The following is a 14,966-nucleotide window of genomic DNA, read 5'->3' as shown; positions in this document are numbered from 1 at the left end:
ACGTGGGCTCAGTAGTTGAGCCATGCTGGGCTCTAGGGCACATGGGCTTCAGTAGTTGTGGTATGCAGGCTCAGTAGTTGTGGCGCACGGGTTTAGCTGCTCCACAGCATGTGGGATCTTCCTGGGCCAGGGATGCAACCTATGTCCCCTGCATTGGCAGGCGGATTCTTAACCACTATGCCACCAGGGAAGTCCCATGGTTTGTGGTTTTGATCATTGTATTTACTGTATCTTTTCTAGGGTGGGTGGGGTAAGTAAATATCTTAGGTTTATGTTGTTTCTTGAACTCTGTATACTGTGGCCCATACAAACTCAGATTGGTGAAAACAGCTTGAAGAGGCATAGTTCAGCTGGTTTTTGAGGTAGTTGAGAAGTTTTAAAGCATGTTGTCCATACTCAAATGAAAGAATGTAGCAATTATTGAATATTTCTTAAGCACTTAACTATATTCAAGGCAACTTATGTATATTATTTAATTCTCACTATAACTTTTTGAGCTGATTACTTAGTATCCACATTTTATAGTTAAGGAAACTGGAGTTCAGAGATGAAGTAATTAGCTCAAGGTCACAGAACGAGTGGCTGGCCTTCCAGCTGAATGCAAGTCCATGGTATTTCCTCTGTCCCATGCTTTCTTCTTTAATGTGTAGTGATATTTGCCAATAGGCAAATCAGTCTCAGGGATTCCTTTATGTACTTAAAACAACTAATAAGGTTTGGATTTCATAATTCTTCTTTCATAAGGGGAAAACTGAAATTGTCCTCTGATCCTAACTCGGTCTTGACTGTGATACACTGGGAGCTCATGTCTGCCGCACCAGGGCTTAGGGCACACTAGTGTAATGTCATCTGATGGTGGGAGAAGATATTTCAAATTGAGGCTTTCCTAGAAAGTCCAAGATTCACTCTACATGGATCTTCGTTCCCTCCTTCCCTTTCTCTGTTCTATTCCCCAGCCCTCCACGTACACCAGATATGGGCAAGGCAGGAATTTGTCGTTTGAAGGGAAAAGGCCAATGGAAACTACAATTTTATCTGAGAACAGAGGGCAAAGTAGGGCATTTCTTCTGAGTTGCTCAAATAATGTGTGTTCCTGGGAGGCGTGAGATAGTGTGTGTTCGACAGAGTTCATAATCTTGTTGACACGTCGTGAAGGAAATTCTGTTTGTACTTAAATTTTTTTTTTTTAAAGAAGATAAACAAATTTAAGGAGAAATAATAATAGCTTAGTATGGAGTTCCCCACTTTAAAATTTTGAAGAAAATAATGTATTCTGTTTATGTTTTCTATATTCTTTTGTTTTTCTAAATAATAGTGATCTTAATTATACTTTAGAAGTCTTCAAAAATTAATTCCCTTGTACACTTCATTTAGAAGTACGATTGGTGAAGAAAACATTCTCCACCCCTCTTATGCCACAGAGTATTTCAAAGCACATGTTTTGAGGAGCATGGGTTTTGGAGCTGAGCAGACCTGACTTTGAATTTCAGCTCTGTAACTGAGGAAAACAGAACCTGTCTTACAGGGTTGCTCGTGTTAGATGAGGTTATATGGTTAGAGCTTGGTAGAGCAGTGCCAATAGGTACCATTACATGCATTTGTGCGTGTGTGTGAATACATAAGTTTATTTATTCTTGGTTCCTTTCTCAACTTTCATGTTCGTTGATCACTCACACTGTGATCCAGAGAAGCTGGGAATGGTTCTGAATGGAACTGTGCTTTTCTTCTTTCTTTGCCTGGTGCCTGGATTTTTGTGTAGACCTTTTGCCTCCTTACTAATGAACACTCCAGAATTCTGATTTGCTGTTTGCCCAGTTGCTGCAAGTCCCAAGATGAGTACAGTGAACTTTCATAGGGAAATAGCATGACTATAGTATATATTGGAAATAAAACGAAAAGGGCACGGGTCAGTAACTGTTCTGTAGTTCTCATTACAGTCCCCTTAGCAGCAGTGTGTCTTTCCTAGGATTTTGACCTCTTCCTCTTCCATTCCTTCGGCACCTTCCAAAATTCACAAGTGGAAATTACAGCAACAGAAGTGGAAATTCGGCATACTGCCCCAGGAAATAATAAATGTTTCTCTGTGAAGAATGAGTCAGCAGGAGGGTATTTTTCCCTCTTTAAGTTTCGTTTTTTGTCAGTATTTTAAAGGCCTTTGTAGGTAGGATATATTGGACACCGGCAAGTGAACAAGCTATTTGTCTTGATTTCATGCCTATAACATGATCCCATTTTATAAAATGTACAAATATGAAAATTTGGGCCAAAACTCCTTATTATTAGATAAAATAGTACAGAGTAAGCAAATATTTGGAACCACTCTTTTCGAAAATCAAAGATTAAATTCTTGGGTTGGTGTTCCAAATGGCTGATAATTTGGAGCTAGTCTATGGTAGCTGTGTGCCAACAAATGCTTTAAAACTCCTCAAGAATTAATTACCTGGGAAACTTCATTCAGAAGTGATTGCATTGTCGCTTCTAGAGGTTTAGAAGTTTAGAAAGGATATTGTCAGATTATCCTTGAAGCTTGCATGATACCTTGTGTTAAACTGTACTGGGAAGTGGGAGTGACATAATTTTAGAGAGAAGTAAAGTCAGAATACTTTACATTATTATTAATATTATCTTTTACCATTCAAGAAATCTTACGTTAAAGGTGTAAGAGACTGTTTTCCTTAAAGGAAGTTGGAACATAGGCAAAAACAACCATGAATCCTTCTTCCACAAAATGATTCTCTCCCTCACTACCCCCCCCCGCCAATGAAATAACCTATTCCAAATCGTTAGCATATAAATGCTACTCTGAGGCTAGGCACCAGAATTGTAAATTTCCCTAAAAGTCTCATTGTTCAGCATCATCTTCTTAAATATATTCTGGTTGTGATGCGTTGCAGGCCTGTTTTCATTTGTCTTTATGTAAAGAGAATTAATGTTGTGTGCTATTTTGCTAGAAAAGTAGTAGGAACCAGACTAGTGAACTCTGTTTTGCTTTCACTTCCTGCAGAGCCAGAATACTTTCACAGACAGTTTTCAAAAATCACTTTGGTCACCCACTTGTTATTTTATTTTATTCTTGATCCCCCAACCTATCTATTGTCTATTTATAGGAGAAATATTTTGTCTTCCTGTTCATTCATTATCTAGTGTCTATAAACCTCTGTTTACTATGAAAGGAAAATATTCAACTACTATTGTTGCCAAGTTGATAAACATTAGGGTAACAAGGGCTTTTTAAATCTCCCAGAACCACCTGCTACCCATAATTTCCTCAGAAAGGCAGGCAATGTCTTCAATATCAGATGGCTTGTGTGGTCTGCAGCCTGTGCAGCTCATAACCAGTTTCTTCAACTCCTGCTGCCTAGCTATTGGTTCTTTCCCAAAATCTAGCTCATGAGCATTTTCATTTTTGTTCAGAAAAGCTGTAGGAAGTCCTTTACTATTTAGCAAATAAGAAAAGCGTGAAAAATACATGGAACAAAATCTTCTCAAAGGTGTGATACCTTGTTAAGAATATGTGAGAGAGTAGAATGGGGGAAAAGAGAAGGATTGGCGTGTAACAGCTACTTGACTTACTTGAAAGTGGTCCTGGTTAAAAGCGAAAGCAGACTGGGGAGGTGCTGGAGGCCTGCTCCACTTTGGTAAGACTATTGGTCTGGAAGAGGGCAGAAAGGATTGAATGAATGGACAATGGCTGCCAGGGAGACCTTTTCCCTTTTTGGAAGGAGACCATTTTGTGATGTTCCTTGATGTCTATTATGAATGAGGGAAGATTAAGCGTCTGATATAAAAAGCAGAGAACACTGCATATTCTGTGCTCACTGTTATACTGAGGAAAAATTCATGGAAGAAACGGGAGAGAAATATGCTTTAATGCTAAAAGTAGTTGTGTTTGGACAGTAAGGTTATAGGCTCCCCCCCCCTTTATTTTGCAACTGTTATTAAGTTATAGTGAAAGATAAATTCATTATTTAAGAATTAATTTAAAGTATTACTCAAGTTATTTTAATCAAAAGAAATCATTACAAATGGAAATGCTGATTGGGGGTATTAGTGTGGAAAAACATAGTACATGTTTGCAGGTCAACTGGATCATGTTCATTAAGTTACTTTTTATGGTGTGTATGTGTGTGTGAATGTGTGTGTGTGTGTGTGCATGTTTGGTTATTTTCTGACTACTCCTAGAATGGAAGCTTCAAGAGAAGAGAGAACTAGTTTGCCTTGTTCAGCACCATATATCCAGAATGTAGGCACAGAGCCCACCAGACCCATAATAAATATATTTTGAATGAAAGAATGAATTCCACTTATATTGAATATCAGTCATGGACCAGGAACTGGGCTCAAATGCCACACAAATACGACATGATCCCTGTCCTTATGGAGTTTAAAGTCTAGAGGGGAAGAAAGGCATTAATAAGAGAACCTTTAGATAAGTGTATTATTACAAACTGTGATAAGTGCTGCAGAGGAAAAGCAAAATGTGCCATGAGAGCATATAACCATGGGGACCTAATCTGGTCTGGGTAGGTGGGCATTAGGGTGTGTCTTGTGTCTGGGGGGGATGGTGTGTGTGTGTATTTTAACTAATAAAGTAAGGCAGCTTTTACTGTTGTTTTATACAAGTTTTAGTTATCAAGCTCCATTCATTTGATAGCACCTGCTAGTTATTCTTCTAGTTGTGCAGTTACCTTGACGATGACATATAAGATGCGAGAAGGAGAGCATCCGATTCTTGTTATGCCATTTTCAGAGTTCTTTGCTGGTTGATTAGATTTTTGTGGTTTATTCGATTTTGATAATTATTGCCAAGTGTGTTTTTCTTAGAGATAATACCAAGTTTTCATGTCATCAATAACGTTTGAGAGTTCCTGTAGTCTCTAGTAAACAGATTGTCTTATCAAAATCTTTTTATCTTTGTCAGTCTGATCGGTGAAAAATGGTATTTCCAAGGTGGTTTTGATTTGTATTTTTTAGAGAAAATTTGAGTGAGCTTAAACTTCTTATTTGTGTAAAAAGTAATTCATTGTTATGATATCTATGTTATATATGGATATATTACTTCAAAATAATCTGGGTTGAGGGTGAGTGTAGATATAGCTAAAACAAGATTAGTGATAAATGATACTTAATGAATCAGGGTGATAGGTACAGGATGGTTCATTATCCTATCCTAAAAGCCGACTTGTTTAAAAGTTGAAATTTTCAATAGTACAGTGGTCAAATAATGTTTTATTTCTTTACTGAAAAGTAGTGAACACCTATTTTTCCAGTATGTTTGTCTTTCTATTGATTTACAGGAACTTTTTATATATCAAGAAAATTAGTTCTTTGGGATTTATATTCTAATTTCCCTCCAGCTTCTTTCTCTTTTGACTTTATGATGTCTGATCATGTGTACATTGTTTTTATTTTTATGAGGTTGTATTTATCAATGTTTTCTTTTAAAGTGTCTGGGTTTTGTGTCAGAACTTAGGTCTTCTTCACTCTTAGATTATAAATAAAATTTCCCAAACTTTCTTCTAGTCTTTATATTTTTGATCTGGAATCTGAAGGAGTGGCCATGCTACTTTTAAATAGTCATAACACTTATTACATTGTATTGTAATGGACTGTATACCCTTTTCATTTCTGCCTCCTAAGTGTCTGTCATGTAATTGCTTGTCAGTGTTAGATGAATACTTGCTGAATAATTCTAACATTGAATCATCCACTTTATAGTCATGTTTTTCTTCATAGTTGGTATTTGCCTCATTTCCTAAAACTCCCCACTCCCCCAGCCCCCGATTTCTCAGTCTCTGCAGGCTTTAGATTTGTAGAGATACATTGAATTACTGCTCTAAAAGTTAGAGAAATGTACTTTAAAAATTCAGAGTCCAGAACTTGAAATGAGGGCATACTGTTGTAATAGGCCAGTCATACAAAGTGGTTTTATCTATGAGACAGTCAAAAGGCTCAAGCCCCAAGTTTAGTTTTGTGGTACAAGTACAGTGTTTATGGAAAGAGAAATAAATATTTCTCGTGATTTCTTTATATCTGTGGCTAGAGTCAGGCATGTATTTCTTTTTCAAATAAGTAGCATTTCCTTTCATCTCTTCTTTCTCTATTAGTTACTCTTCACCTAAGTATCTGAAATGTAGGATTTGGTGGAATTGGTCATTTTATTTTACAGAAAAATCATTTAAGAGCAGCTTTGAAGCAAGGTCAAGCATTTGTCCTTGTGGCTTCTTGTAGCCATTCCCAAGCACTGCGTGTAGCACCTGGACATGCTTGGAATCAGGAAGGGCCTCGATGTAATTTAGATGAGTCGTTAATTTGAATCAAAGCAAGCGGGAAGCAAGTAAATTTAACTTCAGTGATTATGATTCCATTTGATTAAATCTCTACTTTTGATTACATGTATCAGTGAGAACATGCTCTAAATACACCCAACTATTAAATACTGAAGAGTATGAATAGGATGAACCAGGGACATATGGAAGAAATTCCACTATTCCTCAACTAGAATATAATCCCCTGCAGCTTTACTAAAATATTTTTAGAACAAATGAAAGGAATTACTTCTTTACATATGGGGCTTATTACACCATTTGTTAACTAAAATATAGAGTTCATTACCATGGAAGGTAGTACTGGTCCCAAATCTACATACTTTCTTGTAAGACTTAAATTAATTGATGATAGCTTCTTCTTTTTTTTTTTTTTTAACATTTTATTTTATATTGGAGTATCGTTGATTAACAATGTTGTGTTAGTTTCAGGTGTACAACAAGGTGATTCAATTATACATGTACATCTATCTATTCTTTTTCAAATTCTTTTCCTAATTAGTTGTTACAGAATACTGAGCAGAGTTCCCTGTGCTATAGAGTAGGTCCCTGTTGGTTATCCATTTTAAATATAGCAGTGTGTACATGTCAATCCCACACTCCCTAACTGCCCCCCCCACCTTCCCCCTCGTAATCATAAGTTCCTTCTCTAAGTCTGGGACTCTGTTTCTGTTCTGTAAATAAGTTCATTTGTATCATTTTTTTTTTTTTTTTTTAGATTTCCCAGGTAAGCAATAGATGATAGCCTCTTAGCATATCAGGTGAATTAATAATGTGGGTAATGTTCGTAGCCCTTTGGTAAACGTGCAGTTGGACAGCTGTCTTTCTGATCCTTATGTTGTCCTTTGGTTATAGTCCCTGGAGAAAGGGAGCTTGGCTGAATGTGCTAGAGGTCTTACTCAGTGTTACATTTCTTAAATATTTATTTTATATTTGTCAGGGTAAAAAAAAAATGCTTTTTATTTCTCTTGTTTTGCACGCTGTAGGAGGTTCATATTAGAGATGGGGCCAGTTAAGGAAATGACGGATAAAATCTACATTTTAGGTTATTGATAACGTTATTTAGGCGTCTGCCTTCGTGTTGCATCAAGGCCACTTCTTCATTTGGCAGATAGTAGGAGCTGCCTTAGACCTTTTCATTTTCTGTGTGCTTGATGGTGTCATAATCCAAAGATACTCCACACTCAAACCGGCACTGAATCTTTCTCATAGCAAAAACACACAAACAAAGACTTGTGTCAGCTTTCCTCAGCTACCGCTGAGCCGCTCCGTCCTTCCGAGGAAGCTAAGGCTGCATTGGGGTGAGGCCCTCACTTCATCAGGCGACTAGCACCTCGCCCGGCAGCCCCTCCCTAGCACTCGCCCGCACCATGGCCTCCGCCTTGGAGCTCGCCCGCATCTACTTGGCCCTCATCCTGCATGATGATGAGGTGATGGTCACGGAGGAAAAGATCAACGCCCTCATTAAAGCAGCCGGTGTAAATGTTGAGTCTTTTTGGCCAGGCTTGTTTGCAAAGGCTTTGGCCAGTGTCAGCATCCGGAGCCTCATCCGCGGTGCGAGGCAGGTGACCTGCCCCCTCCCCCACTGCTGCCCCAGCTGAGGAGAAGAAGGTGGAAGCGAAGAAAGAAGAATCTGAAGAGTCTGACGATGACCTGGGCTTTGCTCTTTTTGACTAAACCTCTTTAGTAACACATTCAATAAAAAGCTGAGCTGTTTGCTGCTAAAAAAAAAAAAAAAAAAAAAAGTGTGTCAAATGAAATTCTTCCCTTGGTGATGTTTAGGAGTGAGGTCAGATATGATTAGAGCACCTTTGTGTGTATCTTAGGCTATACTTTATTTTTCTGGGCTCCTCTAGTTCCTGGCCCATATCATCATTATGTTTTCTAATCAGATTGGGCTGTAAGTTTTTAAGAGGGGGGTTAACTTTGTGTTTGCAGCCTGATTTAGGGCTGGGCACGTACTAAGTGCCCAGGAAGTTTAATGAATGAATAACTAAGAAAAATGCAAAGAAGACAATTTTAAAATAAGAGGAAACGATTTTTATTTTTAAAAAAATCTCAGCACTACACAAAGTGGGGTCTAAGGACCAGCAATACCAATGTCACTTGAAAGTTAGAAATGCAAATTATCCCTGTGGGGAGGGGTGATTAAATTGGAATCCCTGAGTGCAGGGCCCACAGGAGTCTCTAGATGATTCTACACATGCTAAAATTTGAGAACACTCTTTGTAACATCACAGACATCACGAAGTTCTGTAGTCTTGTAGCATTTATGCTTCGCAAAGCAGTCTGCCATCTGGCATCTCACCTGAGTGAGCCTTACTGTTGGCCTCATCACAGGTAGGGGCGTTATTATTAATCCCAGATTTACCCAGGGAAGTGGGAAAGCTGCAATAATTTGACAGTTTCACAAAGCTGGTTGGTGGTGGAATTAAGAGGATAAGTTGTCTGTATCCTCCATGGAAGTTTGCTTTCTGGCTTATGTAAAGATCACAGTCCTAACTCATTTCCTGGGCCTGATTTTGTTCTTCCTCAGGAGCAGGGCGGTGTTTACACTGACACATCCATTCCCGCACCCGTACAGTCTCCACCCCACACCCCGCTGTGATCAATGGCAGGCCTCTCAGCGATAGCTGGACATGTTAAGAAGTGTGATCAGCCGCCACAGAGTAAATGAGTCTTAATTGACTCACTTGAGAATCAGACTGATGACTTAGACACACGTAAACAGTTCCCCTAGAAACCTTGTACGTTCTTGTACTAAGACCAGTATACAACTAAGTACTAAGAATATACACCTAAAATCATAACTTTTCTTCTTTGGGAAGTGGATTTGTGGATACATTTTCCAATGTTCCATTATGATGAAATATGATTTTTCAAATGGGTGAAAGGCTTTTCTTCCCCCTAGCTTTATTGAGGTAATAACTGACATAACATTGTGTAGGTTCAAGGTGTACAATGTGTTGATTTGATATGCTTAAATATTGGAGAATGATGACTACCCTAGCATTGGCTAACACCTGCATCACATCACATAATTACCATTTCTTTTTTGTGGTGATAACTTTTAAGATGTACTGTCTTAGTAACTTTCAAGTATTATATAATACAGTATTAACTATAATCACTATGCTTTACCTTAGTTCCTCAGATCTTATTCATCTTATAACTTGAAGGTTGTACTCCTTGACCACTGTCTCCCGTTTTCCATAGCCCCTGGCAGCCACCACTCTAGTCTCTGTTCCTTTGACTTTAGCTCTTTTAGGTTCCACATATGAGTGAGAACATATAGTATTTGTCTTTCTCTGTCTGACTTATTTCACTTAACCTAATGCCCTCAAGGTCCATTCATGTTGTCGCAAATGGCAGGATGTCCTTCTTTCTCATGGCTGAATAATAGTCCACAGTGTGTGTGTGTCTGTGTGTGTGTGTCTGTGTGTGTGTGTGTGTGTGTTTTGTGGCCATGCCGCGCAGCATGCGGGATCCTAGTTCTGCGACCAGGGATCGAACCCCTGTTCCCTGCAGTGGAAACGTGGGGTTGTGCGTGTGTGTGCGTATGTTATCTATTCATTCATTGATGGACACTTAGGTTGTTTCCATGTCTTCACTCTTGTGAATAATGCTGCAGTAAACATGGGAGTGCAGATATTTTTTGAGAGTCTATTTTCATTTCTGTTGGATATATGCCCAGAAGTGGAATTGCAGGATCATATGGTAGTTCTTTTAATTTTTTGAGGAACCTCCATACTGTTTTTCATAGTGGCTGCATCAATTTACATTCCCACCCAACAGTGTACAAGGGTTCCCTTTTCTCCATATCCTCCCGACACTTGTTATCTCTTGTCTTTTTGATGATAGCCCTTCTGTCAGGTGTGTGGTGATAGCTCCTTATGGTCTGATTTGCATTTCCCTGATGATTAGTGATGTTGAGCACCATTTTGTGTACCTTCTGGTCATTTGTTTGTCTTCTTTCGAAAAATGTCTATTCAGTTTCTCTGCCCATTAATCGGATTGTGTTTTGTGTTGTTGTTTTTGAGTTGTGTGAGTTCTTTATACATTTGGGATATTAACTTTTTATCATATATATGGTTTGCAAATATTTTCTCCCATTCATAGGTTGCTTTTCATGCTGTTGATGGTGTCCTTTGCTGTGCAGAAGCTTTTAATTTGATGTGGTTCTCTACTTGTTTATCTTTGCTTTTGGTATCAAATCCAAAGAGTCATTGCCAAGACTAATGTCAAGGCTCTTATTCCTGTGTTTTCATGTAAGAGTTATATGGTTTCAGTTCTAAGTTCAAGTCTTTAATTCATTTTGAGTTGATTTTTGTGTATGGTGTAAGAGAGTGTTCCAGTTTCATTCTTTTGCATATGACCATTCAGTTTTTTGATCATCTTTTGTTGAGGAGACTGTCCTGGGAAAGGCTTTTGAAAGAATGATACTAATACTTTAATTCAAAGAAAAAGGGCCTGGGTTTATTTTCTAATTTCACTCCCTAATTTGCCACACGTTAGAACTAGAAGTTCGTTCGAGGTCATCTACCAAGAATTCAGAAACTGAGCATGAGAGGCTGACTTGACAAGTGGGGAAGTGACACAGGAAGGCAATTACTAGAGCCAGGACTGGTTCTTTTTATTTTTACTGTGTTTCATTCTATATTGCTAATAGTTTTTTCCTATTCTTTTCATAGTGCAGATGGAGAATTAGTCAGCACTCCTCAAATAGTAACTGCTCTTTACATGAAGATTGTTATTAATAAAAGTGGTGAAACTAATCTCTATCCCTTAGAAGTAGGTATTAGATAACCTTGAAGATTAAATGGCATCTGTGTCCTGTTTGAAATGAAAAATACTAGCTCAGCCAAGCTTATTATGAAAATGTGTATGTGAGATACAGGAGTGTAAAACAAAGACCATTTTGATATGAAATAATTGATGATCAGTTTCTTTTAATTTTTCATATAAAACCTTATAAGACCTAAGCTCAGAGTTCAGTATTTTCTTATCTTTTAGAACACAGAAATAGGGAAATAAATATTCTGTGGTTAATGCCTTTGTCTGTCAGTGGGAAAACGCAGAAACCTGATATTAAGGTCTCAGCAGATAAGTAGTAGAGCAGGACTGATTTTCTACCTTGTGTGTATCTTTACTTCGTGACCAAGCAAGGCAGCTTCTTGGCTGCTAACATGGATTTTCCAGCCAAATGACTAACTCAAGGTTCCCTGGATGTTAAATTTAGATCCAGATAGTTGAATCTCACCTTAAATATTGAACATTTTTCACAGCTTGATGATACAGCTTTATACCACAGACATTTCCTGACGTGTGCAACTGTGACTATTCCTGAACATTTTCTTCTCCATAATTCTCTGCCTTTTTTCATGGTGGCACTCCAAGATGAGATACATAGGAGGAGTTATGGGTAGGAAGTTAGTAGGCTATCTGGAAGAATAGGTAACATTTTGCTTGTATTTATAAGAAGCCTGTTTTTAAAACCTGCCAGGTAATCGGCAGTATGTTTAAAGAACATATATTTGCTTCTTCTTGACTCTTTCATGTTTTTTAATACAAAATAGATTTTAACACAGTATTATTAAAGTTAGCTCTGAATGCATATATATCTTTCAGCTTGTAACTATATTTCTTTTCGTTCTCATGTTTATGTTGATGAGGTTATCTTTCTGAGAGGAGAATTTTGTGTGAAATATTTTTGTTGTGGTCTTCTGATTTCCCTCCAGGAGATCACAGGCAGTAATACATATTTCCTTGCCACTTGTTATCTGTAATCCGGTCTCTATCTCCCCCATCTGCTGGAGCTCATTGTTTCATTCTTTCTTTGAACAAATACTCATTTATTGCCTGTCATATGCTTACTATTATGACAAATACTAGAATACTGTGATAAATCAGGCATAGTTCTTACTCTCATTGAATTCACAGTCTAGAGAAGGAGAGGCAAGGACTGGAGGAAAGGAGTCTCCTCTAAGGGTTGTTTTAAAAATCCAGGGAAGAGATGGTAAGGCCTGCATTAGCAGAGTAACAGTGGCAATGGGCTAAAGTAGGCCCATGGTAGAGGTAGTAAAGAGGTAGAAATAAAAGGTTGGTAATTGATTGGATTTGAGGAAGAGGGGAGGGGAGGATGCTTTTCTGGGGTAAGTGATACCGTTCACCGACTTAGGTAAATGGATAAGTAGGTTTGGGTAGGAGAATGATGAGTTTTATTTAAGACGTGTTAGGTTTGATGTCTACAGCTCAGGAGAGCCATCTGGACAGAAGATACGTTTGGGAGTCATTAGCGAGTGGATGATTGAAGACATAAGTGGTGGATGAGCTCACCCAGAGAGAGTATGAGGATCGAGAAGAGTTGGCAGCATTTAAGGAACAGGCTGAGGAAGCGATTCTTGAGAAGGCGCAACCAGGGAGGTGGAAGGCGAGTGGGAGAGTATAGGGTTGGAGCCCGTGGAAGGCAGTGTTTCAAGGAGGAGTGAGTGGTCAGTAGAAACAAGCACTGCACCTCCTTGAATAAGGACTGAAGAGGTCTTATTTATTTATTTATTTATTTAGAGGTATAGTTGATTTATAATGTTGTGTTAGTTTCAGGTGTACAGCAGAGTGATTCAGTTATACATGTGTATGTATCTATTCTTTTTCAGATTCTTCTCCCTTATAGGTTATTATAAAATATTAAGTATAGTTCCCTGTGCTGTAGAGTAGGTCCGTGTTGGTTATCTATTTTATATAGAGTAGTGTGTATGTCTTAGATTGAGCAAAATGATGATTTGAGACTTTTGCAGGAATTGTTTTAGTAGAGTACCAGGGGTAAACTGGTTGGCAGTGAGAAAATAGAGGCAGGATAGACTTCTGTTGATGCTCTTTCCAGCCTTGGTTTCTGTAGCATGTGATAGTACTGATAACTCTGGCCTCTTCTCTTAAATTACTTTTTTTCCTAACATCCTTTAAAAGAAACATTCTCCAAAATCGAGTCCTTTGGTCTCTCTTTATCTCTGAGCTTTCGTTCTCTTGTCTATAATGTGGGGATAAAAGTAATACCTTCCTCATTGGGTTCTCCCGAGGATAAAGTGTGCACTTCACACAGCTCCTGGCCTGTTGTCATCAGTGTGGCTGTGAAGACGTAGTTGTCTTTGTTGTGGTCCTCGTCGTTGTCATCATCATTATCTCACTCCAGCCTCACCGTTTAAGGGCTGTCGTCCATCATGACGGCTTTAGCTGCTGGCCCCATGCAGAGGACCCCAGGCTGGTGGCTCTAGTCCTGGACTTCTCCGAATACTGCCACCCTAAATTGCTCATTCTTTTACTCATATGTACTCAGGCACCCACAGCTTAACTAGGCATTGGGCCATGTGTTGGGGGAGAGGTGTGGGTACATAACCACACATAAACAGGGACTGTGTTCTTATTCTCTGGCCCAGGAGGCCATGCATGTTGCCCTTTTGTCACTTCTCTCAGTCCATTGTGATCATCTGCTTTTTTTTGAGGGATTATAGAATGAAAGGGGAATGAAGGAATTGGCTGTTATTCTGTGAATTAGACCTCTTTTAGTTAGCAGTGACAGAACCCACCTCCAACTAACAGAATTAAAGAGGGGTTCTATTGGGATGATACTAGTGTATCTTATGGAATACAAGCAGGACTTCACTAAGCTGGGGGAAGGACAGAGATGCAGCTGGGCCATGGGGACATCTGGAGTATCTCTTGTCCCCCGCCTTTTCCCCCTCTACATGGTAACCGTTGAAGGAAGCAATTTACTGTTGTTTTGAGCTTGCTTTTTAGTATGCTTTCACTTACATTATTGCATTTAATTCTCACAGTTTGTGATTAGGAAATTGTAATTGAGGAAATTTGTGTTTGAGGAGCCTGAGACTTGGAACAGTCCCATGATGTACTGAAAATCCCATGACTATTCAGTAGAGAGCTGCTACCAAGTCCAGCTTTCTAATGCCAGTCCTTTATACCGGCATTTATACCACATTGCCATCCCAGGATTGAAGTTTTCTTTCACTGACTGTGGTGTTGTATTGCATATTATTGCATACTGTTTTGTGACTCTGGAAATAACCTCTGTGTGTGTGTGTGTGTGTGTGTGCGCGCGCGCGCATTTGCACGCACGATTTTCTTCTGACTGGTAGAAATTGCAATTAACTGAAATTCTAATCTCTATGGTTCTTAGGCTGATTCCTGTCTGAGGCCTTTTTTTATTCAGTTCAATTTAAGGAATCTCTAGTAATTTAATGATTCTGCCTGCTCTTTTGTCTTTTGGATCAGTGGTGAAAACCTTGATCCTAACAGGATTTAAGCAACTGAGCTAGTTGCAGTGTCATGTTTTATATCATCTTTTATTTAGTTGAAATTTTGTTGGTGGAGTAGGGTCGGGAATGACTTTTTTCTTTTTTTAACATCTTTATTGGAGTATAATTGCTTTACAGTGGTGTGTTAGTTTCTGCTGTATAACAAAGTGAATCACCTGTACATATACATACATCCCCATATCTCCTCCCTCTTGCTTCTCCCTCCCACCCTCCCTATCCCACCCCTCTAGGTGGTCACAAAGCACCGAGCTGATCTCCCTGTGCTATGCGGCTGCTTCCCACTAGCTTTCTATTTGACATTTGGTAGTGTATA

General features: G+C 38.8%; 1 protein-coding gene and 1 pseudogene across 3 annotated transcripts in view; both read left to right on the top strand.

Annotated features, from left to right (window-relative positions):
• Window positions 1–14,966, top strand: part of EXOC4 (exocyst complex component 4) — an 815,814-nt gene that overhangs the window by 98,153 nt on the left and 702,695 nt on the right. The window lies entirely within an intron of this gene.
• LOC132524121 (large ribosomal subunit protein P1-like) lies at window positions 7,591–8,042 on the top strand (annotated as a pseudogene).

Source organism: Lagenorhynchus albirostris, chromosome 8, assembly GCF_949774975.1.
Source record: "Lagenorhynchus albirostris chromosome 8, mLagAlb1.1, whole genome shotgun sequence".
Classification (NCBI taxonomy): Eukaryota; Metazoa; Chordata; class Mammalia; order Artiodactyla; family Delphinidae; genus Lagenorhynchus; species Lagenorhynchus albirostris.
The sequence above is the reverse complement of the archived record's forward strand: the minus strand, read 5'-3'. Positions and strand labels throughout refer to the sequence as shown.